The following is a 26197-nucleotide window of genomic DNA, read 5'->3' on the forward strand; positions in this document are numbered from 1 at the left end:
CCATTATTTTTCAGAGATACACCTGTGATCAGGAGCCAAAGATCTGAAAAGAGGGTCAGCATAAAAGGCAACAGCAGTCAGGAGCTCTTGGCAAAGTGAAGAGGTAAAGATGCAGAGGAAAGAGGGCAGTGGCCATAGTAGCAGTTCTTTCAATCTATGTTCCAGCAGGGAGACAGGTGGCAAGAGGACAAGAAGGGCTGGAGAACCTGTGATCAGGGGGAGGGAGGTGTACACCTTCTCACCTTTGCCCTTTAGAAGCTTTACTAAGGAGCTGCTTCTTTGAGTTCTTCCACTCACTAGTTTTCATAGGAGTGCTATGAGAATTCAATAGTGACTATCCATAGGATGATTGTTTAGCAGAGTGTCAGGAACATAGCAAATGTTCCAAAAACATTAACTACTACTACTGCTGCTGCTACTATTAATGTTACTAGGAAGTAGTCCCATTATCACTAAGCCATCACTAACAACCCCAAAGCAGGACCCGCATCAATCAGCTTTGGGGCAAGAGGGGAAGTAGGACCTGAGTGCTGGGGGATGGAGAAGTTCCAGGAAGCTATGGTTTTTGCCTCAGAGGAGAAAGAGCAACCCCAGTATAAAAGCAAAGAGGGACAGGGAGACCTGCAGCTTAGCTGAGGATGTGGGTCCATTGCACTTGAGTTAGTCAAGGAGGAAGAAAAGCAAACAAAAAGTAGATACTATAGGAAAATCAATGGAAAGATTAAAGTAAGTAACTAGAATGACAGATATAAAAAATGTACAAATTTATATCATCAGATTATGAACATAATCTGTATGTCAAACAATCTTATGTTTACCTGTGACACTCCCTTTGAGATGAAGATGTCATTGACAGTTCTTGAAGGTTCAGCACACCTTGGATTTAAATTCAATGTATAGATCTCTTTCTTCAATCTGGATTAACCAGTTTTTTAGCATTTTAAACCACCTCCTTCATCTTACAGTTTTAAAAATGATAACATAAAGATACTAGAAATTATCAGTAATGTGTAATTATCTTGCTATCTTAATTTGGTTTAAGAAGACAGAATAGAAACAGTGATGAGCCTTCAATTAAAGAAGAGGGTGGATAAGATAGGCTGGGGCTGGGTATGTATCCATGATCCTAGAATTCTAGAATCCAATAAATCATTCACTTACTTATCAAACACGGGGTGAGCACTGGGAAATACAGGTAAGAACGAGTCTCAAAGCCCCTGCCTGTAAAGTTTATGGTCTGGTGAATAATGAAACATGTAAAAACAATTACAATATGATGTGGGAAATAGAGGCTCAAGAACCTAGAAAATATGCCTGTCCTGCATTGAGTGGTCATTGAAGACTTCCAGAGGAAGAATGCACCTGAATCACCTGAACAGAAATTTTCAGGGTAGATTTAGAAGTTGAGGATTGTAGGGATGGATGGGGAAGGATTTTTAGGGTAGAAAGCTGTCTGTAGCGAGCATGTACCTATTCAGAGAATAAGTAGTTCAGTGTGGCTGAATACAGGGGCAAATGGCAGAAGATGTGGCTAGGTAGCAGCTAGATCACAAGTGGATTTTAATGCCTCAATAACAAATTTGGATTTATCCTATAGGTGGGGAAGCACTTTGGTCAGATTGCATTTTAGAAAGATACTCTAGCACTGATGTGAAGACTGGATTGAAGGGTTTGAGGCTGAAAATGGGGACTAGAGGCAGGAGGCTACTTTGTGGTGTAGGTGGGAGTCATGGGGCTTACCCTGAAGCAATGATAGTGGGAAGAGAAAGGGGGAGAGGGAGAGGATTTGGGATGTGTTGTAGGTAAGGATGGTAGGTGCTGGGGATGGTGAAGGAAATCTTTGATTCTGTTCTGAATTCTCTTAGGCACTAGGTAGATGGGGATGCCAATCAGCAATTTAGAGGATCTAAGGCAGGTACAAGTGAGGGGCATTCTTAAAATATACTCCATTCTTTGAATAAAGATCAGTAAAAGGAGTGGGTAAAAAGCTTGCCCTGTTTCACAATTTCTCATTTCCCAGACTTTGTGCACTGGGAATGCCGTCCGTTATGCTTCTGCAAATTCAAGAGCTGTATGTTCCTCCAATTCCAACACAAATTCCAATGTTTTCAGAAAGGCTTCTTAGATTTTTTTACCAACTAAAAGTAATCTATTAAGTTTTTTTTTCTTCTGAGATAATACAGCTTTCTTCTTCTGAGAAGCAATACAGGATCATTTTAAGAATGTGGGTTCTGAGACACACTGTGTGGGTTTAATTTTGCCTCTACCACATCTGAGTTGTGTGATCTAACCACTCTCCACTACCAATTTTCTCATCTGTAAAAAGGAACTAATAGGAGTACCTACCTTGCAAGCTGACTTGAGTATTGAATGAGTTCACTTAGATAAAACAATTCAAACAGTGTCATGTACATAGTAAGTGCTCAATAAATGCTGGCTGTTATTGTCATACTTCTGGTACTAAACCCTTCCTTCCTACACTGCATTGCAGTTACTTATGTAAATGTCCCTGATGAAACTGTCAACTCTTTTTTTTTAAATATATGAAATTTATTGTCAAATTGGTTTCCATACAACACCCAGTGCTCATCCCAAAAGATGCCCTCTTCAATACCCATCACCCACCCTCCCCTCCCTCCCACCCCCCATCAGCCCTCAGTTTGTTCTCAGTTTTTAAGAGTCTCTTATGCTTTGGCTCTCTCCCACTCTAACCTCTCTCTCTCTTTTTTTCTTCCCCTCCCCCATGGGTTCGTGTTAAGTTTCTCAGGATCCACATAAGAGTGAACACACATAGTATCTGTCTTTCTCTGTATGGCTATTTCACTTAGCATAACACTCTCCAGTTCCGTCCACATTGCTACAAAGGGCCATATTTCATTCTTTCTCATTGCCACACAGTACTCCATTGTGTATATAAACCACAATTTCTTTATCCATTCATCAGTTGATGGACATTTAGGCTCTTTCCATAATTTGGCTATTGTTGAGAGTGCTGCTATAAACATTGGGGTACAAGTGCCCCTATGCATCAGTACTCCTGTATCCCTTGGGTAAATTCCTAGCAGTGCTATTGCTGGGTCATAAGGTAGGTCTATGTTTAATTTTTTGAGGAACCTCCACACTGTTTTCCAGAGTGGCTGTACCAGTTTGCATTCCCACCAACAGTGCAAGAGGGGTCCTGTTTCTCCACATCCTCTCCAGCATCTATAGTCTCCTGATTTGTTCATTTTGGCCACTCTGACTGGCATAAAGTGATATCTGAGTGTGGTTTTGATTTGTATTTCCCTGATGAGGAGTGATGTTGAGCATCTTTTCATGTGCCTGTTGGCCATCCAGATGTCTTCTTTAGAGAAGTGTCTATTTATGTTTTCTGCCCATTTCCTCACTGGATTACTTGTTTTTCAGGTGTGGAGTTTGGTGAGTTCTTTATCGATTTTGGATACTAGCCCTTTGTCCGATATGTCATTTGCAAATATCTTTTCCCATTCCGTTGGTTGCCTTTTAGTTTTGTTGATTGTTTCCTTTGCTGTGCAGAAGCTTTTTCTCTTGATGAGGTCCCAATAGTTCATTTTTACTTTTAATTCCCTTGCCTTTGGGGATGTGTCAAGTAAGAAATTGCTATGACTGAGGTCAGAGAGGTCTTTTCCTGTTTTCTCCTCTAGGGTTTTGATGGTTTCCTGTCTCACATTCAGGTCCTTTATCCATTTTGAGTTTATTTTTGTGAATGGTGTGAGAAAGTGGTCTAGTTTCAACCTTCTGCATGTTGCTGTCCAGTTCTCCCAGCACCATTTGTTAAAGTGACTGTCTTTTTTCCATTGGATGTTCTTTCCTGCTTTGTCAAAGATGAGTTGGCCATACGTTTGTGGGTCTAGTTCTGGGGTTTCTATTCTATTCCATTGGTCTATGTGTCTGTTTTTGTGCCAATACCATGCTGTCTTGATGATGACAGCTTTGTAGTAGAGGCTAAAGTCTGGGATTGTGATGCCTCCTGCTTTGGTCTTCTTCTTCAAAATTACTTTGGCTATTTGGGGCCTTTTGTGGTTCCATATGAATTTTAGGATTGCTTGTTCTAGCTTCGAGAAGAATGCTGGTGCAATTTTGATTGGGATTGCATTGAATGTGTAGATAGCTTTGGGTAGTATTGACATTTTGACAATATTTATTCTTCCAATCCATGAGCGCGGAATGTTTTTCCATTTCTTTATATCTTCTTCAATTACCTTCATAAGCTTTCTATAGTTTTCAGCATACAGATCCTTTACATCTTTGGTTAGATTTATTCCTAGGTATTTTATGCTTCTTGGTGCAATTGTGAATGGGATCAGTTTCTTTATTTGTCTTTCTGTTGCTTCATTATTAGTGTATAAGAATGCAACTGATTTCTGTACATTGATTTTGTATCCTGTGACTTTGCTGAATTCATGTATCAATTCTAGCAGACTTTTGGCAACTGTCAACTCTTTAAGGTAGAAGTCATCTTTCAAATTTCTTTCAGCAACAATCATAATGCCTAACAAAACAGATATTTATTGATCCATTCATTTATTCTGACTACAGATCTATTTTGATGAGAGTTTTCTTGTTGAGGATAAGCCATACATTTCAACGTATTTTTTCCTGGGGATTAAAGCATCAGCCTAGTGTTTTAAACAATTTGAGAGTTTATAGTTGATGGTTAAAACATGTTGTCATTCATATTTATGGTTTCCTTGCTGCTGAATATTTGGTCAGTAATGCAACTACCAATTATTTCATTTTTCTAGTGGGAAACATGATCTTCTTTATGACTTGGTTTCCAGGAATGGTGAAAATTGAGGACTATGTGTGCTTTTCCAAAGAATATTAACATACATTGTCTCATATCTTATAATTTCTTAGTTTTTCTACCTATCTCACTGGTACAAAGAGGGACTTAATACACAATTGTCTACCCACATAATAATTGTGTGGTCTAATAATTATAGACCATATTTTTCTAATTTAATGGTGAGCGTATGTATCTATATCTATATATCTGAGTTTATGTATCTGGTCTGTATTTTTTTTTTTTGTAGTGTCCTCATCTGGCTGGAGTTTGAAGGTAATGCTAGTCTTATAAAATGAGTTTGGAAGTGCCTCTTCTTATTCATTGTTTTGGAAGAGTCTAAGAAGGGTTGGTAATAATTCTTCTTTCAGTGAACTGTAGAATTTGCCAGTGAAGTCATCTGGTCCTGGGCTTTTATTTTTGGGGGAAATTTTCATTATTGATTCAATCTCTTTGCTTGATATTGATCTGTTCAAATTCTCTATTACTTCTTGATTCAGTCTTGATAAGTTGTATGTTTCTAGGAATTTATCCATATCTTCTAAGTTATCTAATTTTTTTGGTGTATAATTGTCAATAGTAGTCTCTTTTGATCCTTTGTATTTCAGTGGTATTAGTTGTAACGTATTCTCTTGTATCCTCTTTTGTTTATAATTTTATTAATTTGAGTCAACTCTTTTTTTCTTAGTGTAGCTAAAGGTTTGTCAATGTTGTTTCTTTAAAAAAAAAACCAACTCTTATTTTCATTGATTTTTCTAGTGCTTTACTAGCTTCTATCTCACTTATTTCTGCTTTAATCTTTATTTCCTTTCTTCTACTAATGTTGGGCTTAGTATGTTCTTTATCTAGTTCCTGGAGGTATAAGTTTAGGTTGTTTATTTGAGATAGTTTTTTTCTTAATGCAGGTGTATATCACTGTAAATTTCACTCTTAGAACTGCTTTGGGGCAGCCCATAAGTTTTGGAATGTTGTGCTTTCAGTTTTGTTTGTCTCAAGACATTTTTTTTTTTATTTCCTTTTGACTTCTTCTTAGACCCAATAGTTGTTCAGTGATTGATGTTTAATTTCTACATATTTATGAATTTTCTAATTTTCTTCTTGTTATTTACTTCCAGTTTCATACCATTGTGGTCAGAAAAGATACTTAAAAAAAAAAAAGATACTTGATATGATTTCAATCTTCTTAAATTGGTTGAGACCTGTTTTATGACCTAACATATGATTTCTCTTGGAGAACGATCCATGTGTGTTTAAGCAAAATGTATATTCTTCTTCTGTTGGACAATGTTCTGTGTAAATTTGTTAGGTCCATTTAGTCTAAAGTATAGTACAGGTCCATTATTTCCTTACTGTTTTTCTGTCTCGGTGATCTATTTATCCATGTTGAGAGTGGAGTACTGAAGTTCCCTACTATTATTGCATTGCTATTTTTGCCTACAGATCTGTAAATAATTGTTTAATACATTTATATTCTTCTATAGTAGGTGTATTTATTTTTTAAATTGTTATATCTTCTTAATGAATTGGTCCTTGTATTATTATATAATGACCTTCTTTGTCTTCTGTTACAGCTTTTCACTTGAAGTCTGTTTTGTCTGACATAAGTAAAACTACCTCTGCTTTCTTTTGGTTTCCATTTCACTGAATATTTTTTCCATCCATTCACTTTCAGTCTAGGAGTGTTGTTAAAGTTTGAGTCTCTTGTAGGCAGCATATAGTTGGGTCTTGGGTTTTTTTGTTTGTTTAGATCCATTCAGCCGCTCTATATCTTTTAAAGGAGAATGTGAGCATTTATTTATTTAAAAATTTTTTTTCAATGTTTATTTATATTTGAGAGGGAGACAGTGTGTGAGTGGGATAGAGGCAGAGAGAGACAGAATCTGAAGCAGGCTCTAGGCTCTGAGCTGTCAGCACAGAGCCTGATGCAGGGCTCAAACTCGCCATGAAATCATGACCTGAGCTGAAGTCAGACGCCCAACTGACTGAGCCACCCAGGCGCCCCTGAGCATAATTAATTATTCGTAGATAATAATTATTGGTAGATAATCATTTAAAATAATTATTGGTAGATAAGGATTTACTATCGTCATCTTGCTAACTGCCTTCTGATTGTTTTGTAGTTCCTTTCTTCCATTCTTATTGTCTTTCTTGCCAATTAATGATTTTTTGTTGTAGTCTGCTTTGATTCTTTTTTTAATCATTTCTATAATGTTTACTTACTTTGTAATTACCACAGTGTTTTCATTATATATCTTATAGTTATAACACTCTATTTTAAACTGACAGCTTAGCTTCAATTGCATAAAAAAGTTCTACAGATTTACTTGTCACTACCCTACTTTATGTTGTTGATGTCATAATGTACATCTTTTTATATTATATATTTATTAACAAAATATTGTAGCTATAGTTATTTCATCACTTTTCTCTTTTAACCTGTATTTTAGCACTCAAAGTAGTTTATCCACTACCATTACAGTATCAGAGTATTAGAAAGTCTTTACCTTCATTTTTGGAGGACAACTTTGCCATGTAAAGTATTTTTGGTTGGCAGCTTTTTTCTTTAGATACTTTAAGTATATCATCCCACCCTCTCCTGGCCTGCAAGATTTATGCTGAGAAATTTGCTGATGACCTTACTGGGATTCCCTTATATGTGATGAGTCTTTTTTGTCTTGCTACTTTCTGGGGCACCTGAGTGGCTTAGCATCTGAGTTCGGCTCATGATCTCATGGTTTGTGGGTTCGAGCCCCACATCAGATCCTCTGCTGTCAGTGTGGAGCCTGCTTCAGATCCTCTGTCCCCCTCTCTCTGCCCCTCCCTTGCTTGCTCTCTCTCTTTCTCAAAAATAAATGAATATTAAAAAAAAATTCTCTCTTTGGTTTTTGAGAGTGTTGTTGTTTAAATAAAGTATCTCAGTAAGGATCTTTGGGGATCTTTGGGTTTCAAGTACTTAGATGAGTCTAAATATCTCTTAACTCCTCTGCCATTTTAGGTTTCCAGGTATGCTGCTTTTGTTTTTGTTTTTTTCTAGCTTTTCTTCCTCTATCATGCTGTAACCACCACCAAGGTATGCCAGCCAAGAACTACAGTCTCAAGCCTACATCCAGGCCCCTGTATCTGTGTCTGATTGTATGGTCACATGAATTCAGGCAGCTGAACATAGCTGTAGAGGCATGGACTTTCCTCTAAGGGTCTGAGGAAGACTACCCAACAGCAGGGGTAAAGTCTACATGCAGGACGCCTTGAAGAGCATTCAGACACATGGAGACTGGCAGAAAGGTATATGATACTTGTTAAATGGGAGCAGTTCAGATGATCTGTCTAGCTATGGCTAGCTTCTCTGGATTTAAGAGAGCTTGCTTTCCATGGTCTCATTTTCTGTAGGAAGCAGCTTTTCTGGAGATAAGCCTCTGAAGGTAGGCTGAGGCAATGATCGTAGGTATTTGGTGTTAGTCATCATTTCCTGATTTCCACACATTCTTCAGAGACTCCTTTTTATACTTTCTAAAGCTGACATATTTACCTATCAGGTGGAAAATATTTTCTGCACATTCTTAATAGAAATCTGTGTGAAAAGAGGGTAAATACGTTCCAATCCTGGATTTATTTACCTGAGTTTTAATCTATTGAACTTAGGGTGTCTCTTTTAATGGCCTTTCTCTTTTGCTTTTTGCTTTGTCCTTGACTAACTGGGGAGATAGCTGAGGTCACTAAATAAGTGATTTCCAGGTAAATAAATTGTTATGTCTCTGAAACTGCTATTGAAGTGATTTTTGCCAGTGTTTTTCTAGGAATATACATCAAGTTTTTAAGTTCTTATTTTAAGAATATCTCTGGTTTCTTTAAAATAAATATTATTTAACACTATCAACACCTTCATTTTTATCTTCACTTTTTTTGGAGTTTTTAACAACAGAGGTCAGTGACACTGATATAATTTTTTAAAATACTCTGAAATACACGTTAAATTTCCTCTTCTTCTGTTCCCTTTTTCCTTATTCCTTCTTCTATTTCCCCTCTATTAGCACTTAGTTTCATTAGACTCAACTTCTTCCCTCCTTTTCCTTCATCCAGTATTTAGTTAGCACTTAATATATTCTATGTGCTCCCTGCAGGAACTAACCCTCTAGTAGGAAGGGCAAAATGTACACAAATTCCATAATGAACCATCACATGTGTTTAAATGCTACAGGAGTTACAAATTGTGTCACACTTTCATGTAGGAGAGACAATCCTGGTTGAGCAATCACAAGAGAAATTAATGTCTTATACACCAAGCTGCTAGAAAACACAGTTGGAAAATATCAGAATTGAGGATGGTCTACATTGGAAAGACAGGGTGAAGGCAAAACCTGGAGGGCCTTGAAGGTCAGACTAAGGATTGTATACCATCATCACATCCATTCTGTGCTTAGGATGCACCTGATATTGTGCTAGGACATGGCTAGCATTGGGAACCAGCCATTGACTTAACTAGATTTGAATGGGGAAAGGGCAGAATGTGGACTGAAGCCTGAGCAGAGCAGTAGGTCCTATCTCTTTTTTGACCAGTCAGCCCCTTACTGCCTGACCCAATGGGCAGAGTAGCCTGCAAGAAGGTAGGTACAAGTTGATCAAGGCCACACTGGCAGTGGGGAGACTAGAGCAGAGATTCAGGTGGGTCCAGGAAAGCTCAGAAATCAACTATATCTTTATATCTTTTTGGCTTTCCCCCCTTTTCTTTCCTCTATTCCCACTGTCAGTTTTGTTTCTCTCCTGCCCTTCCTTCTCTCATCCTTTTCTCCACTCTTCTTGCTTTTTTATTTTCCACATATCATTTTGCCCAGCCCTCTTTCCTTTTCAGTAACTCTCTGTGCAACATGAAAACACTTTCTGCTCTCTGTCTGCATGTTCCCTTTGACCAGCTCTGTCCCAGGTACTTTTTCCCCTCTTTTTCTGGCCCCTGGAATGGGAAGGCACTTCCCATTATTAGATAGATGTATACTTGCAGTTCAGGGGATCCTTCTGAAGTACCTTCCCGTCTCCTCCAAATCCCACTCTAAAATTTCTCTTGAAAGCCTCAGCCTCATTCTGGGTTTTAGTGACTACTATTAGCATTCAGGTTTGGTTAATATCTGCACTGTACAAACTGTGAAATGCTCTTGGAGTGTGCCCACTGGTTTCTATAGATTTTGTTAAACTGTTCTTGTTATTCTCCATTTACTATACATGCAACCAGTGACAATACCAGCCTGATTAACTCCAAAAAGCAGTGGTTCTCTACTGTGTGACTTTGTCTACCACAGGACACTTGGCATTATCTGGCGACAATTTTGATTGTTACAATTGAGTATGTGGGATACTGGCATCTAATGGGGAGAGGTCAAGTATTCCATGAAACATTCTACAAGACAGTCCTCCCCACCCCTGCCAAAAGAATTATCTAGCCCAATATGTCAAGATTACTGAGGCTGAGGGGCGCCTGGGTGGCACAGTCGGTTAAATGTCTTTGGCTTTGGTCACGATCTCACAGTTCAAAAGATAGAGCCTTGCACTGGGCTCTGCGCGGACAGCACAGAGCCTTCTTTGGATTCTCTCTCTCTCCCTTTCTCTCTCTTCTTTGTGCCTCCCCTGCTTGCTCTCTCTCTCTCTCTGAAAAATAAATAACCATTAAAAAAATTAAAAAAGATTACTGAGATTGAGAAACCCTGATCCAAAGCTGTCTACCTGGAAGCCTGCAGCCAGGCTGAATATGGGAAAAATAACAGGATTAATCAAAACCAAATTGCAATCAATTAAAAAAAATGGGGGCATCTTGAAATGGCAAATAGTAAATGTGCCTGCTTTAATAACAAAAATAATTCTGTGTGCTCTCTCTGCCTGCTGATTTTTACTTATTAAAATTTATATTCATTAGCTCTCCTGACTCCTCCCACTAATCCTGAGTTTGATAAGGAAGGCATTTTGAATGTAAAGAAACTGAGGCATAGAGAATAATGTGACTCCCCTTAGGATGCCAAACAGAGATTTATGTATTTTTATCCAAAGCAAAAAAAAAAAAACCAAAAAAAAAAAACCCAAAACACAGGACTGTTCATACAGCTTAACTGGAGCTATAATGGCAGAAAATAAGGGCAGGAACCAAAGCTGCTGTCACAAAGAAAGGACTCTCCCAGTTCTCTATTTGGTATTTAAAAATAGGAGAGAAAACGGCATAGCTTGAATCTGAGATAATGCTTGCCGCTTTGTGAATGCTCTCACAGTGCATCGTCTTCGAAACAAATTGGCCCTCGTCTACAAAGGTTTCTTTTTTGTACTCTCACAAACTCATTTTTAATGGCTTGTGTGGCATCAGTTGTGCCCCTGAGCTGTAATGAAGCACTCTGCAAGTCACTACACGCAAGTCAGAAATGAATCTCACAGAGAGGAAAAATGCTGGAACGTTAATAGGTTTTAATCCAAGGTAAGCAAACCTAGTGAGCCACTACCATATGCTTTTTAAATCTAAATGTCATGAAATTTTCAGCAGTTTTCCCTTGCCTGCAAATCAGTTCTGGTCCAGAGACAGCCAAGTAGGGATCAGAAGGGAAAAATCTCAAATGTGCATAACTGCCCAGGAGCACACCTTGAGGAGTTTACAAGCACCGTTCAGGCAAAACAAAGAAATAATTGATGGAGCACAAGGGAAACTGGCTTCGTAGGGAAGGCATTTGAAAAGCTTGTAAGTGCAGCAGACATCTTGCAATATATTTGATCCTATCTTCAATATCTTGGGTGGAGAAGGGGTGTTGAAATCTGAGAGTCTCTGTTATATGGGTTTTCCCCTTAGGTTTTTATTTAAGTGGAAAAGCAGTGTTTGTATATTGCACTTTATTGCACTGATACTAGCCAATTTACTGAGATACTAGCCAATTTACATGTTTAATTGCTAAACATGCTATTTTAAATTTCATTTTGCACAGTATCTTGGCAGCTTTTGATGCTTAACCATTCAGAAAACAACAATCTCTGAGTATTAAAGTAAAACAAATTGGTTTTACACTGGTGAGATTTTCTGTGTATGTGGGAGTCTGGAGGCATATTCTGAATTTTCTTCCTCTAGCTAGTGGATGACCATGAAATAGAGAGATAGATTCAAGCCTTCACCTTTAGGATCTTTGGGGGCCATGGCTGCCGGTCCCACTTTCATCATGCTTCTCAATGCTTGATGTGTTAATTGCTGTAGTAACTATGGGGATGTTCCTCTTCTCTCTAATGAAATGGAAAATGTGTACCTAGTCAGAACGCATCGGATTCAATTAACCAAAATTACAGAAATGTGGAGGCCCTGCAAAAGAAATTTTAAAATTTAGCCATCTTTTCAAGTTTGTATTTAGACATCTTTGTAAAGCTTACTACAACAAGACATGGTTCCAAGGACTTTATTACTTTATTTAATCCTGTTTTAAATGAGGAAACTGAGGCACAGTAAGGTTAAGTAATTTGCCCAAGGTCACGGAGGGCATAAATTAGAGTTTGAATTCAGACCATTTCTAGAGACTTTGCGTACTCCTAACCATCTATTCTAGCCCTTCTCAGAGCAAGTAGCATGAAAGTTTAATAGTGAATTACAGTAATTTTAGAGCTCCTTTGCTGCATTTTCTTTAGAAAAAATTTTTAATGTTTATTTATTTATTTTTGGGAGAGACAGAGAGACAGATTGAAAGCAGGGGAGAGGTAGAGGGGTGGGGGGAGAGAGAGAGAGAGAGAGAAATAGACAGAATCTGAAGCAGGCTCCAGGCTCCAAGCCAACAGCGCAGAGCCCAACGTGGGGCTTGAACCCACGAAGCGTGGGATCATGACCTGGGCAGATGCTCAACTAAGTGAGCCAACCAGGCACCCTTCATTTGCTGCACTTTATTATCTAAGGCTATGAATAATTTGTAGCTACTCACAGAAATGGCCTGATGGGTCAGAAAAATTTTGGTCCCACTCAAAAGTATAATCTATTACTCCCTATGGATGCCCCCTTCTCCAGATTTTGCAATCTTCATGTAATGAAAATGTTAGTCCTACAAATATTTTTGGAAACAAAACTAAAAATGAGCCTTGGACCTCAGCCAAAAATTCTGCTATCCTGGGACATAGTTGGGAGAGTCAGAATAGAGAATAAAATAAAGTTCAATGTGTCCTTCCTAAGACCTACCATATTATAAACTTGGGATAGTCACCAGTTGTCCCAATGACTGATTCCTATCTGTGTGGCCTTGGAAAGCAGAAGAAATAGGAGGAGGATATGATTTGGAAGGTTGAGGTTCTCACACTTTAATGTGCTTATGAATTTCCCCCAGAGAACTTATTGGAATACAGATTATTTTTTTGTAGGTCATAGGTGTGTCCAAATATTCTGAATTTCCATTATACACCTAGGTACTGCTGATGCCACTGGTCCATAGACCATATTTTGAGACAAGGATCTAGAATCAATCAGCAGCATCACCATCATCTGGAAACTTGTTAGAAATGCAGATTCTTTGGCTGTATTCCAGGCCCACTGAATCAGAATTTATGTTTTGACAAAATCTCCAGTTAATTTATATGTACTTTAATTGAGAAATGTGGTCTAGGGTACCCTTCAAATGATGTAGATGGACATAAATCATTAAACACACCTGCAAATGAATTAGTTATGGTGGGAAGGAAGACAGAGATAATATAAAGTTCTCACTATGACTTCCGTTCAAGTATTTCAAATATCTTTTTTTCTTTGTGATCACTTTTCAATAGCTAAAAAAAAAGCCCTTAGAATTCCCCATTCAAAGCTTATCTGCAAAAGTTTGTAGAACCTTTCATTTAAGACGGGTTATTCATCTTAAATTGTTTCTCCTTTAGAATCAGTCTATAACAACTGAAACAACTTGAAAATTTTGAATCCAGAAGAATTATAGGCAGTCTTCCCCACCAAAGTCTCCATTTCTGGATGGTGGAATCCTAAGTTCTGAGTCACCTACAGAAGATGCTAAGGTACTGTCAGCCTGGATTGGGGATGACCACCACCTTGCCCCATCCAGAGAAACCTCTGGACTTGCACTGAACACTGACCTTTCTCATACCAATGCCCAGACCCCTAGAGGACGGAAGAATACAGGTCTAACCTCTGCTCTCAACATGACCAGTAGTTGCTTGATCTGTTATGGGGCAGGTTTGGGGAGGGCCACCTTAGGTTGGCTGGAGCACCAGGGGTCAGAGAACAAACAGTGGGGAGTGAGAACCCATCCCAGGGAGGTAGAGTGGTGGCCAGAGGTGGGACCATGCCAAGGCTTCAATACCTCCAAGCACCCCATTGTCTTATTGAACTTCATTTATGAAACACAAAATTCAAAGATCAAATTATTATAAGAATTTCAAGAGAGTGACTGCAGAACATTAAAAACCAAGTGCAGGACCCTTCTAAGCACAGGGTCCTGTGCAACCATACTGGTTAAATACCCATGAAACTGGCCCTGACTCTGGAAATTGTCTGTTATTTTTTGTGTTTGGGAATATATTCAGACTTGTTTGTACTGGATCTATCTGAAAAGCTAAATAATGTTTATGCTAATCAGATAGTTTAATACAGTGGTCCTCCAAGCATGGGTCTGCCCCAGCAGCATCAGCATCACCTAAGAACATGTTAAAAATGCAAATTCTTAGGCCCAGCTTCAAAGTATAGAAATAGAATCTCTAGGGGTGGGGTCCAGCCACCTGTGGTTTTAACAAGCCCTCCTCGGGGCGCCTGGGTGGCTCAGTCGGTTAAGCGTCTGACTTCGGCTCAGGTCATATCTCACGGTCCGTGGGTTCGAGCCCTGCGTCGGGCTCTGTGCTGACAGCTCAGAGCCTGGACCCTGCTTCACATTCTGTGTCTCCCTCTTTCTCTGACCCTCCCCTGTTCATGCTCTCTGTCTCAAAAATAAATAAATGTTAAAAAATTAAAAAAAAAAAAAACAAGCCCTCCTGGTGATTCTAATGCAGGAAGAAGTTTGATCTAATGGTTCTGATCTAACAGTTCTGAAGCTTTCTGCCGAGGAAGAATTTTTTTTTATCCTAAATTATTGTTGCAGAATTCTCAACAATTATTTGGAGGTGGTAATGGCAATGAATTATGGGTCACATGAGTATTCCTTACTCTTGCATGTTTTCTTCTAGTAGGAAAGATCTGCCAGAGTAGCTGAGAGTTGCAGGGCTCCTAATAGCTATTTGGAGGTGGCAGGAGGGCTTCTGTACTGAAGTACATGAGAGCATGGGGAAGAGTGACAGAACCACCAGCATGATGGCTTTGCATTGCGCTTCAGTCCCAGAGAGACAGCAATTCAAATTCCAGTGTTCCTTCTAACCAACTGGTAACACCTTGGAAGGATTATTTACCTTCTCTTAGCTTAGGTATCTTCAGCCATAAAATAGGGATAATAATAGTGATGCCTTCCTGGGGTTCTTGTGAGGTGTGACTGAGCTAATGGGAAGTCCTTATTATAGTGCTAGACACATAGTTAGCACTCAACAGACAGTAGGTATTATTCAAGGAATAAAATTATTGCATACTGATCCAACCTATAATGCAGTTATGTATTTACATTTTAACTTGATTGGTAGTGCTGATTATTAGATACAAATTGAAACATTCTATTTCCATAAAGGTCAATGGAATATGTATGCATATGTGACCTAAAACAATTGTTTTCAGACTCTTGTTTCCTTATTAGAGGGTTTCCAGGATTCCACCTGTCCCATCAGAGGGTTAAATTTTCTTTTTTCCTGAAGGACTAGCAGCTCAGTTTTCCCTAGCACTATCGTACTTTTGTGCTGAGCATACATTATTAGATCATAGGCTTTCTTCCTCTTAGCACCCATATATTTTCTAAATCAATGATTTGCAAAGCAAAAGGGATTCCCTCAGGTAAATATTTGCTAGGCAGGTCCATCTTGCCCTGCTTTCTGAGCAGGGGCAAAGACTTCCTTTAAGCCTTGTGTTGAGGAGGATGGTGGTATATTGATTTGCTGCCTGCTACTCGCTCCATCATCACATCAGTTACAGGGAGAGTGGCATTATCCCTGCTCAGATTTATGTGGGCCTTTCTTTGTGTTTAGGTCTGAAAACCAACTCCAGACTAATTGTATTCTTGAATAATAAATGAAGATCAAGGTCTGCTTGGCTCTGAATACAACCCTACTTGAGTGTGAATTAAATATAAAGTCCAACAGACTTTTTTTTTTTTTTTTTGCAAACACTGCTTTTAGATTAAAAACCAAACAAACAAAAAAACAGAATAATGAGCCAAATCCCAAATGATTCAACAGTAAAGGTATACTCTCTTTAGGGACACTGGGTCCCAGGTGGCGTGTATCTGGATGCCTTTAGTGTTGCAAGATGTTTAATGCTAAGGGCTGAAAACATGTACCCTAGCTCTCCCTGGTATCGATTTCCCTCACACTGATTTCGTGTGGGGCCTCTTGGCATCTCTCTACCACTCCTAGCAGCTGAGCTTTGGTCCCAGAGGGCTTTATTTGATGAAAACTTGGGGCTTATTCTGTGAGAAAGCTGCCCCAGGAACTGAGGTTGTAGACATCCCAATAGAGAAAACATGAAGACAAGAGTCATGTGCTGGTTCTGTCCAGAGGATGGGATGATGATATGAAGCCTCCACTAAAGTATTAGTTTTAAAGAGAAGAGGGAGCAACAGCCTTCAAATGACTGTTGAAAGTTAACAGAAGCTCTTGTTACTGAAAGATAAAGTGCTTATATGAAATGCATACAAAAGTTGCACTGGGAGAGGGAATCAGAGGGAGGGGAGCCACATATTAGAGAACATTGGCTATGTATTAGAGCCCAGTGACAGACAGGAATGGCCTTTGGGGAGAGTAGTTAAACAGGAACATTTTTTAATGTTAACTTTTTATTTTAGAACAATATTACATTTTCAGAAAAATTGCGAAGATAGTACACAGAGTTCCCATATGCCCCTCACCCAGTTCTCCTATTAGTAACATCTTACATTACTACAATACGTTTGTTACTATTAACAAACCAGTGTTGAAAAGTTATTATGCTTTATTCAAATTTCCTTTGTTTTTACCTAATGTCTTTTTTCTGTTCCAAGATCTCATCCATATTACATCAGTCACCTTGTCTCCTAAAGCTCCTCTGGGCTGTGATAGTTTCCCAAACTTTCCTTATTTTGAAAGCCTTGACTATTTTGAGGAGTCCTGGTCCAGTATTTTATCAAATGCCCCTCAGTTGGGGATATGGGATTTGTCTTATGCTTTTCTTGTGATTAGACTGAGTTATGTGTTTTTTGGGAGGAAGATCAGAGAAGTGAAGTGCCATTTTCATCACATCATTTCAAGGGCACATACTATTCACATGACTTACCACTGGTCATGTAACAGGAGCATTTTTAATGCTCAGACATAGCCTGCAAAAAGAATTGAAGCTTACATGTGTGTAGACCTTGAAACCATAAGTTTGGAACTGAGGGACTCCATACATTCATAAATAAATCATTAAATAATACAAGAGATTTTGGAGTTTCTCCCATAAGTTAAGATTGTTCTAGGGATGTTCTGATAGATCTAGTTCTGATCTTCAGAAACTAGCTGGACAGTGGTCTGACTCTCTGTGGCTCACTTGTCCAGCAGGACATTGGCTTTTTAAAATAGAAATTAAGAAAAATATCATGGTAAAATGAGGAAAATCTTAAATTTTTGTACTTTCAGGATATGAGGTCTTCTCCTCATCTGTGTCCAGGACTAGATACAGTTGCACAAAGGCCTAACACTTTCAGACTCTCATGCTTCAGAAGCCATGTCTTTGGTTACTTTAGCAGGACTGGACTGTGCTTCTGATGGCACGGGCTCCAAAGTCACCCACTTGAGTAAATGGAGTGAAAACGAGCATGAAGGACTAAAATGCATTCCTCCTGCTGGTGTAGACAATCTTCTGGGTTGTCTAGGTTGAAGGGCCCAGATAGGTGACTTCTGTTTGGAATGGTTGGGGGAAGAATATGAAAAGAAGTGTATTTCTTGGGCTACTATAACAAAGTACCACAGACTGAGTGGCTTAAACAGTAGAAATTTATTCTTTCGTAGTCCCAGAGGCTGCAAGTCCGAGAACAGGGTGTGGGGAAGGTTGTTTCTTCTAAGGCCTCTCTCCTTGTCTTGCAGGCGGCCATCTTCTCCATCTGTCTTCACATGGTCTCTGCATGTCTGTGTTCTAATCTCCTCTTCTTATAAGGAGATCAGATATACTGGACTAGGGGCTACCCTAATGACTTCACTGAGTTTTAATTACTTCTTTAAAGGCTCTGTTTCCAAATACAGACACATTTTGAGGCACTAGGAGTTAGAACTTCAACATAAAGTTTTGGAGGGCACACAATTCAGCCCATGGAAGGAAGGGTAAAGGATCTGGTACAGTAGGTTCATTTTATTCTCCAGACCTTGGTTTCTAGGAGTCTGGAAAGACTGACATTTGATGCTTCTTTTGGCTATTTCAGGGGATTATGACAATGGAGGAAAATGTTAAAGGGAGCACTTGACGTATGAAGAAAATGCACTGTGTAATATGGCTTTGTCGGGAGCCCATTCCTGGAAGTTACCTGTGGTGTTTGCACAGCTGTTCTGTCATTGTCCACATCAGCAGCCTGAAGGCTGATTTCCTGGTGAATTTTCACCTAATTTCCTTTACAACCGCCTTATAAGTGATAGTTTCATTTCCGAACTTTAAAAAATGCATCAGCCAGGATGCTGATTTATTAATTTACAATGAGAAATATAATCACCTAGCGGACTGGATACTTCAGCCTCTTGACCAGCATGTGCTTTCCCTGCAGGCAAATCTAAGCGGGAAGCCAAATTATCATCAGAAGGTGGCTTGGTGAGCATGGAATCAGGCCAGGGGAGTTAGTTATGAGATTTGGCATTCGTGTGCTTTTTATTCTTTACGCCAAGCAGCACTGAGCAGCATAGACTTGCCACATGGGGCTGGCTGCTTGTGCCCTTGCTGCTCCTTCCGACGTTCCATTGTCTCCTATTGTGACCTCATCAAGCAGGACCCAGCTCAACCATCTCCTCCTCTGCAAAGCCTTAATTTCTCCAGGTAGACATGTTCCCTCTTCTTCCTTACCCTTGGAGAACTTTATGGTATGTGTATTTTGTATGGTTATTGATTTCTTCACCTGTCTCCTCACTGAGCCCTGAGAAACTTGAGTGAGGGATTTTTTTACTGTGTATAGCACATGGCAAATGGTCAGTGTTCAATAAATAAATATTCAACTGATTAAAGGAAGTAATAATTATGATAATTTACATTATGCTACAGTTTGTTTTGGTTTTTGCTTTATAGTTTTAAAACACTTTCCAGCAAGTTGTTCATAAGGCATGATCTTACACTAATAGCTATGAAGTGAGATAGGCAGATGAAAACATGCTTATAGGTCAAATGATTTATCTAACTCTAAATTAATGAATGTGCTTTCCACTAAGCCTATTTGTCTTTATGACTGAATCCTATCTTCCTTCTGCCCTCCCTATCCTTGCCCATGCTAGGCTTCCCACTTACATCCTTTGTTTGTCTCTTCTCCTTCCCTTGGGATCCCCATGGCCCTCTGAATCCATGGTGTTCTCCTTCTGAAGGGACAGCTCCAGCCACATCTTACTGGAAAGAAGTGAGCACTCCCTAACCCTGTTATCCCCCCTTCTTTTTTTAAATGTTTATTTTGAGAGAGAGAGAGAGAGAGAGAGAGAGAGAGAGAGAGAGAATGAATGAATGAATATCCCAAGCAGGCACTGCGTTGTCAGTACAGAGCCCAATACAGGGCTTGATCTCATGAACCATGAGATCATGACCTGAGCCAAAATCAAGAGTCAGACGCTTAACTGACTGAGCCACACAGGTACCCCTCCACCCTCTTCTCAGCACCTATTCCCTCCTCACACATCTCTTTCCCAATGTCCAGGTCAAACTACCATTCCCTCAGAAATCTAGTCTTAAGAAAAAAGCAATGTGATTAAATTTAATTTATAAATTTAATTTATAAACTTCCTAGGGGTATGTACCTCTTAAAATTTTAAGAGTGAATTCCTTATAGCACAGGTCTGGAAGCTTGTTACAGCATACCATATTGGCATCTCTCTCTCTCTCTCTCCACACATACACACACACACACACACACACACACACACACACACACACAACACACATTCATATACATGTATATATATGCACATATATATATATGCATGTGTGTGTGTAGGTTTGATTATGTTAACTCTGTATTTGGTAAAGTTTCCTGGGCCTTCAGAAGCTATTTCTTTATTTTACTTTATTTTATTTTTTTAATTTTTTTTTCAACGTTTATTTATTTTTGGGACAGAGAGAGACAGAGCATGAACGGGGGAGGGGCAGAGAGAGAGGGAGACACAGAATCGGAAACAGGTTCCAGGCTCTGAGCCATCAGCCCAGAGCCTGACGCGGGGCTCGAACTCACGGACTGCGAGATCGTGACCTGGCTGAAGTCAGACGCTTAACCGACTGCGCCACCCAGGCGCCCCTATTTCTTTATTTTTAAAATAAATTTCTATACCTTGCAGTCTAGATGCTACCATGAATGAGTTCTTCAGAAGATCAGCAACTAGCCATTATAACCTTTGGGGAGACACTGAGCTTCATAGATGAGTCATTAGTTCTGAGCCCAGAGAACAAATCTGAAGGACCTTTTCATATCTTATAATTAAATACATTCTGCGGCTTGAAGATAAACATGCTGATCTGACAGTGAGTTAAGGAGGTTTATCAGCATTTGTGCACCTGCAGCGTTACACTAAAAGACATGACTTCATTAAAACTCACTGTGCTTGTGAGAACAATGAGGAATGGTCGTAGGTGTAAAAAAGAAAGACACTACTAGACGGCGGCTTTAAGCTCATCTTTGAAGGGATGAACTCATTCTATCCGACATGTCCAGCTGTGCAAACAGCAGCACTGAGTGAGCTGCAGTTAGCTGTACTAATACATAGGATTAGAACAGAGGCTGGGCCACATATAAATGATGTGAATGCTTAATATACTTGAACGCTATGAATGCAGCACAGAGGGGGAATGAGAGTCCCAGAAGTGACAGAAGATATTTTGCTAACTGTCATGAAAGGAGACTATATTTTCAGGGCCTTCTAAGAACATTTCTCTTGCCAGAGACTTTTTGCCTTTTGAGGCCAATGTTTTCTAGGATGAAAAAACAATACAAAACATCAATCTTTCAAAAACTCCACAGGGAGACAACAAGGGTTGCCGCAGTTACCATTGTTCTTTCATAAAATCTCAGAATGAGGAAACCCTGAGTGTGTGTTTGTGTGAGTGCATCTGTGTGTGCGTGCGTGCGTGTGTGTGTGTGTGTGTGTGTGTGTGTGTGTGTTTGAAATTCACGTGCAGTAACACCTCAGGCTACAGAACATGTAGATGGTCAGTCCAGGAAGGCGTTGGCAATGAGACCCTAAGAGTTCAGGCAACAGGGACCCATGGCCTCGGCTCGAATACCCAGTTGTGAAGGTTCTAAGGAGTAGGTTGAAGGGAACAGGATTCAGGTTCTGGAAGCCTTGGTAATAGATAGAAGGTCCAGGGGAAAGACAGACCTTGACACTGTGATGACCTCATCTGAGGATGTGTTGGTGGGAATGAATTCTTTATGTGCTCTCTACTCTTGGAGGGAGCTGTGGGTAGACTGAGTTGAGCCCCTTCATAGGGCAGATGGAAGGGAGACTGTACTGGAAGGAACCCAGCAAGTCCCAAACACCTGCAGACTCATCCCCAACCCTCTTGGCACTACCGTAGAAATTGAAGAATGGAGGATTCTCTAACACTACCTCCCTTATTTCTCTAAGACCTCAAAATGATAGTTATCTTTGCAACTTTTCTGAGTAGTGTAGAATATACATATTTCTCTTAGGAGCTGAATATTGGGGTTTTCCTCATGTTCCAGGACCTTAACCAATTGAACCTCTTTAAGAAGTGGTCCAAAAGTATCACTCTTCCACATCTGATTTATCGTCCGAAAAGCCTTTAACACAATATACATAAGTGATTCTAGAAGACTAGAAGTGCTTCCGAAAATTTCACTGCAGTCTATAATTACACTTTTTAAAAAAAATTTGTCATGATGCACAAAAACTTATACCATCTCTGTTCTTTTGGTAGCATGTATGGCAACAGTGAAAACAGTCTGTTTCTAAAGAAAGTTTACTTAGATAAAATGTGAACATGAGATAGAGTCAAAGATGATGTAAAGGATACAATTCCTTGTTGCAAATGATCATAGTGGTGTTTCAAGAAATATGGGTAAATCCTCTTGAGTGAACCATATATATGCATAGTTCATGTCTAGATAAACTATTAACACCTTTAGGAATGTTACCTGCTTCTTTTATATCCCCTATCAAACTAATATGATATGTAGCACAGTATATAAATGTGAAACACATATAACTAGCACAATGTTTAAGTATGCTCATGAATTTCTCTAAGTCACATCACACTTAGTCCATCCCCCTGGCAAGGTATCTAGGCTTGTCCATTTCCTGCATCACAGATGTTATAGCTCAGGATTTATTGGCATGTTGGTCAATAAGTTACTGAAGTTAATCTTCATTTAATGAATTATCAGCAAGGGAGATGCACAGATGACAAGTGTTCAATTTTCAGAAATCTCTGCCCCAATCTGTCTGTCTTCCTCCTTTCTTCCTAATTATTGATTTAACGTACGAGCCCCTCCTCCCAATTCTTCATCCTGCACCCCTGGGAGTTCAGCCTTTTAAAGATGTTCTCATTAGAGTCAATAATTCACCGTGGCATATTATATAGTGCCCTGAATATCTATAAAGCTGTTCTTTCATGTTGTACATCCTGGGGTGCTCAAATAATTAATTTGACTAACTATAAAGAACAATACCTTCTATTGTGAGTAGTATTAATGTACTATCCACAGAGGCATATGTGTAGACGTGGCTGGGAGACAAGCTCTGCAGGAGAGTTTCTCAAGAGGATTTTCATGCTGGAGTCAGGTAGTTCTGTTCTTGGATCTATATGGAGACATAAAATACAGTGTAATTGTGATTTGGAATTAGTCAATTACCAATTGACCCAAATACTTTCTTTGGGTATTTCTTCTTCTAATTTTTAAGAGTAAAAGAACTCTTAGAAATAGTTTACTTGATGTCATTAAAAATGCTTGCTTGAAACAAAGCATTCCAAAGACATAATACTGAGACCCAGGAGAAAATCCCAGTGTTCTGTCACTCACATTGATTCAGAACTGTTTTGGTTGTAAAATAGATATTTGTATGAAAGTTAAATACTTTATATTTATTAATTTTTTCAAATGTTTATTCATCTTTGAGAGAAAGAGACAGAACATGAGTGGGGGAGGAGCAGAGAGAGAGAGAGGGGTAACAGAGAATCTGAAGCAGGCTCCAGGCTCCAAGCAGTCAGCACAGAGCCCAATGCGGGGCTTGAACTCACGAATATTATGACCTGAGCCGAAGTTGGACACTTAACCAACTGAGCCACCCAGGTGCCCCAAGACTTTTTTTTTTTTTTTTTCAACGTTTATTTATTTTTGGGACAGAGAGAGACAGAGCATGAACGGGGGAGGGGCAGAGAGAGAGGGAGACACAGAACCGGAAACAGGCTCCAGGCTCTGAGCCATCAGCCCAGAGCCCGACGCGGGGCTCGAACTCACGGACCGTGAGAGACTGCGCCACCCAGGCGCCCCAAGACTTTTTTTTTTTTAAGTTTATTTCTATTGGGGTGCCTGGGTGGCTCATTCAGTTAAGCCTCCAACTTCGGCTCAGGTCATGATCTCAGGGATGGTGGGTTTGAGCCCCACGTTGGGCTCTGTGCTGACAGCTTGGAGCCTGGAGCCTGCTTCAGATTCTGTGTGTCTCTCTCTCTCTCTGCCCCTCCCCCACTCACGCTTTGTCTCTAAGATAAATAAACATTAACAAAAAAATTTTTTTTAAATTTAAAGTTGATTTGAGAGAGAGTGTGTGCGTGTGCATGTGGGGAAGGGGCACAGAGAGGGAGAGAGAGAGAATCCCAGGCAGGCTCCATGCTGTCAGGCAGCTTGATCTAATCAAGTGTGAGATCATGACCTGAGCCAAAATCAAGAGTCAGATGCTTAACCAAGGGAGTCACGCAGGTGCCCCAGAAAGTTAAACACTTTTAATTAATTAATATTAATGAAGACTATTCATAACCCAACTGAACTTCCAAAAAAGGTAACAGTATATTCATATTAACATTTTAATTATTGATAAGAAACATGCAGACTCCATTTTAGTTTGTAGTGAATTAGTAATTAGGTAAGTAAAAAAGTACTTTTAAACTTCTGTGGTGTAATAAGACTCAGAGGTCCCAGATTCAGATTCCAGCTCTGCCAATTACTAACTAGGTGGCTTTAAGTAAGTCACTTAGCTTAACCTAGGCTGTTTTCTCAAGACTATAAAACAGAGATGAGTTCCTTCCAGTGTTAGTATTCTATATTTCTATTTATGATCATCACTTACATCTCCAATGAATGAACCACTCACTCAATTGGAATAGCAACATTCAACAGCCATTTTTTTTCATGAATAAATCCTTCACACAGGAGATATTTATAGAGTCAAGAGATGGATGTATTATTGTGAAAATATTTATATTCCCTTGTGCAGAGTGGTTCTCAGGCTAAAATTCTTGCTTTATAGGAAACTGATCCAGGAAACTCAAGCTAGAATGTTGCTCTATTCATTTCTAGGTCACAGTGTGAAAATTTCTATTGGAAAGCTGGAAACAGTTCTTTTATATTTTTACAGTTTTATTGAGATATAATTGATATATAATATTGTGTAAATTTAAGGTGTATAACCTGTAATATATATACAAATAAATATATATACAAATGATATATATTACAAAATTATTACCACCACAGTGTTAGCTAACACCTCCATAATCCCACATAATTACCTTTGTGTGTGTGTGTGTGTGTGTGTGTGTGTGTGTGTGTGTGTGGTTAAGAACATTTAAGATCTACTCTCTCAGCAACTTTCAAGTTTATATTCTGGTATTATTAGCCATGGTATTATCACCCTGCTCTACATTAGATCCCTACAACTTCATCTTGTACCTGAATTATGTACCCTTTGACCAACATCTCCCCATTTCTCTTACTCCTAGGCCCTGGCAACCACTTTCCTACTCTGCTTCTATGTGTGAAACTTTTTTAGATTTCACATATAAGTGAGATCATATAGGGTCTGTCTTTCTCTGACTTATTTCATTTAGCATAATGCCCTCAAGATCCATCTATATTGTCGCAAAGACAGGATTTCCTTCTTTTTCATGGCTGAATAATATTCCATTGTGTGTATGTTTATCCATTTATCTACTGATGGACACGTGGGTTGTTTTCATACCTTGGCTATTGTGTATAATGCTGCAGTGAACACAGGAGTGCAGATATATTTTTTACCCTGTTTTCATTTACTTTGGAAATATATCCAGAATAAGGATTAATGGATTTATGGTAGTTCTATTTTTAACTTTTTGAGTGATCTCCATACTGTTTTCCATAGTGGCTGTGCCGATTTACTACCCTGCCAACAGTGCAAATGTGCTCCTGGGAGCAGTTATTAAGTACAGACCTGGAATCACAGTAGCCACAAACTTTAGCCACACAAACCAGCAGGGCAGGCACTAGGCTGATGGACAAAAGTTGCTGCCTCAGAGATGAGACATGCTGAAGTACACTATACCCAACCATCTGGTATCCCCACCTGGTAACTCAAACCACAACCTTTTGCTCCATCCTTGGATGCCATCTTGAATGAAAGTAAAGGACTGAAAAGACAGAAAAATCTGAGACTGAACTTTCTTCCTGGAGAAACACTGTGCCTCTTCAACCAGATTAGACATTTGTTTTCTTTTCCTACCATCCAGCATGTAGCAAAGACTTATTTGGTTATAGATAAAATCAAAGAGGTTGCATTTAAAAATTCTTTGCACATCAAATCCATTCAACTTGTGTCCCTAATATTCCTTGTTGTGGTGCAACAGATGATATAAAGACTGTATTTTACAGACTAAAACATTCCTCCAAATTTAACATTGTAATCTTAAGCAAATAAAGACAGTATTTCTCACACATTTTATCAAATTTGTCACTAAAAGTCCTTTGTCTCCAGGCATATCAATCTGGGGACTATTCCTAAGAACCCAATTGGTACAACTTTTTGGAGTTAATAAAATTGTGTTCCCACTGGTTTCCATTGCTGTTTTGTGCACAATTCCCCACTGAGTATTTGATGAATTTCTATTCCTTGGGGGCCCCAATATTTTTGTGAGTATGCTGAGGATCCATGTCTTGT

At 39.2% G+C, this 26197-nt stretch overlaps 1 long non-coding RNA gene across 3 annotated transcripts in view; it reads right to left on the bottom strand.

Annotated features, from left to right (window-relative positions):
• The window catches only part of LOC121028757 (uncharacterized), a 360230-nt gene that overhangs the window by 176838 nt on the left and 157195 nt on the right, over positions 1-26197 (bottom strand). For all 3 annotated transcript variants that reach the window (XR_005789418.1, XR_005789417.1, XR_005789419.1), the window contains one exon: positions 22741-22870. This is a non-coding gene — a long non-coding RNA (uncharacterized LOC121028757). The remainder of the gene's footprint in view (positions 1-22740; positions 22871-26197) is intronic.

This window comes from Herpailurus yagouaroundi, unplaced genomic scaffold, assembly GCF_014898765.1.
Source record: "Herpailurus yagouaroundi ecotype Mexico unplaced genomic scaffold, PumYag 100, whole genome shotgun sequence".
Classification (NCBI taxonomy): Eukaryota; Metazoa; Chordata; class Mammalia; order Carnivora; family Felidae; genus Herpailurus; species Herpailurus yagouaroundi.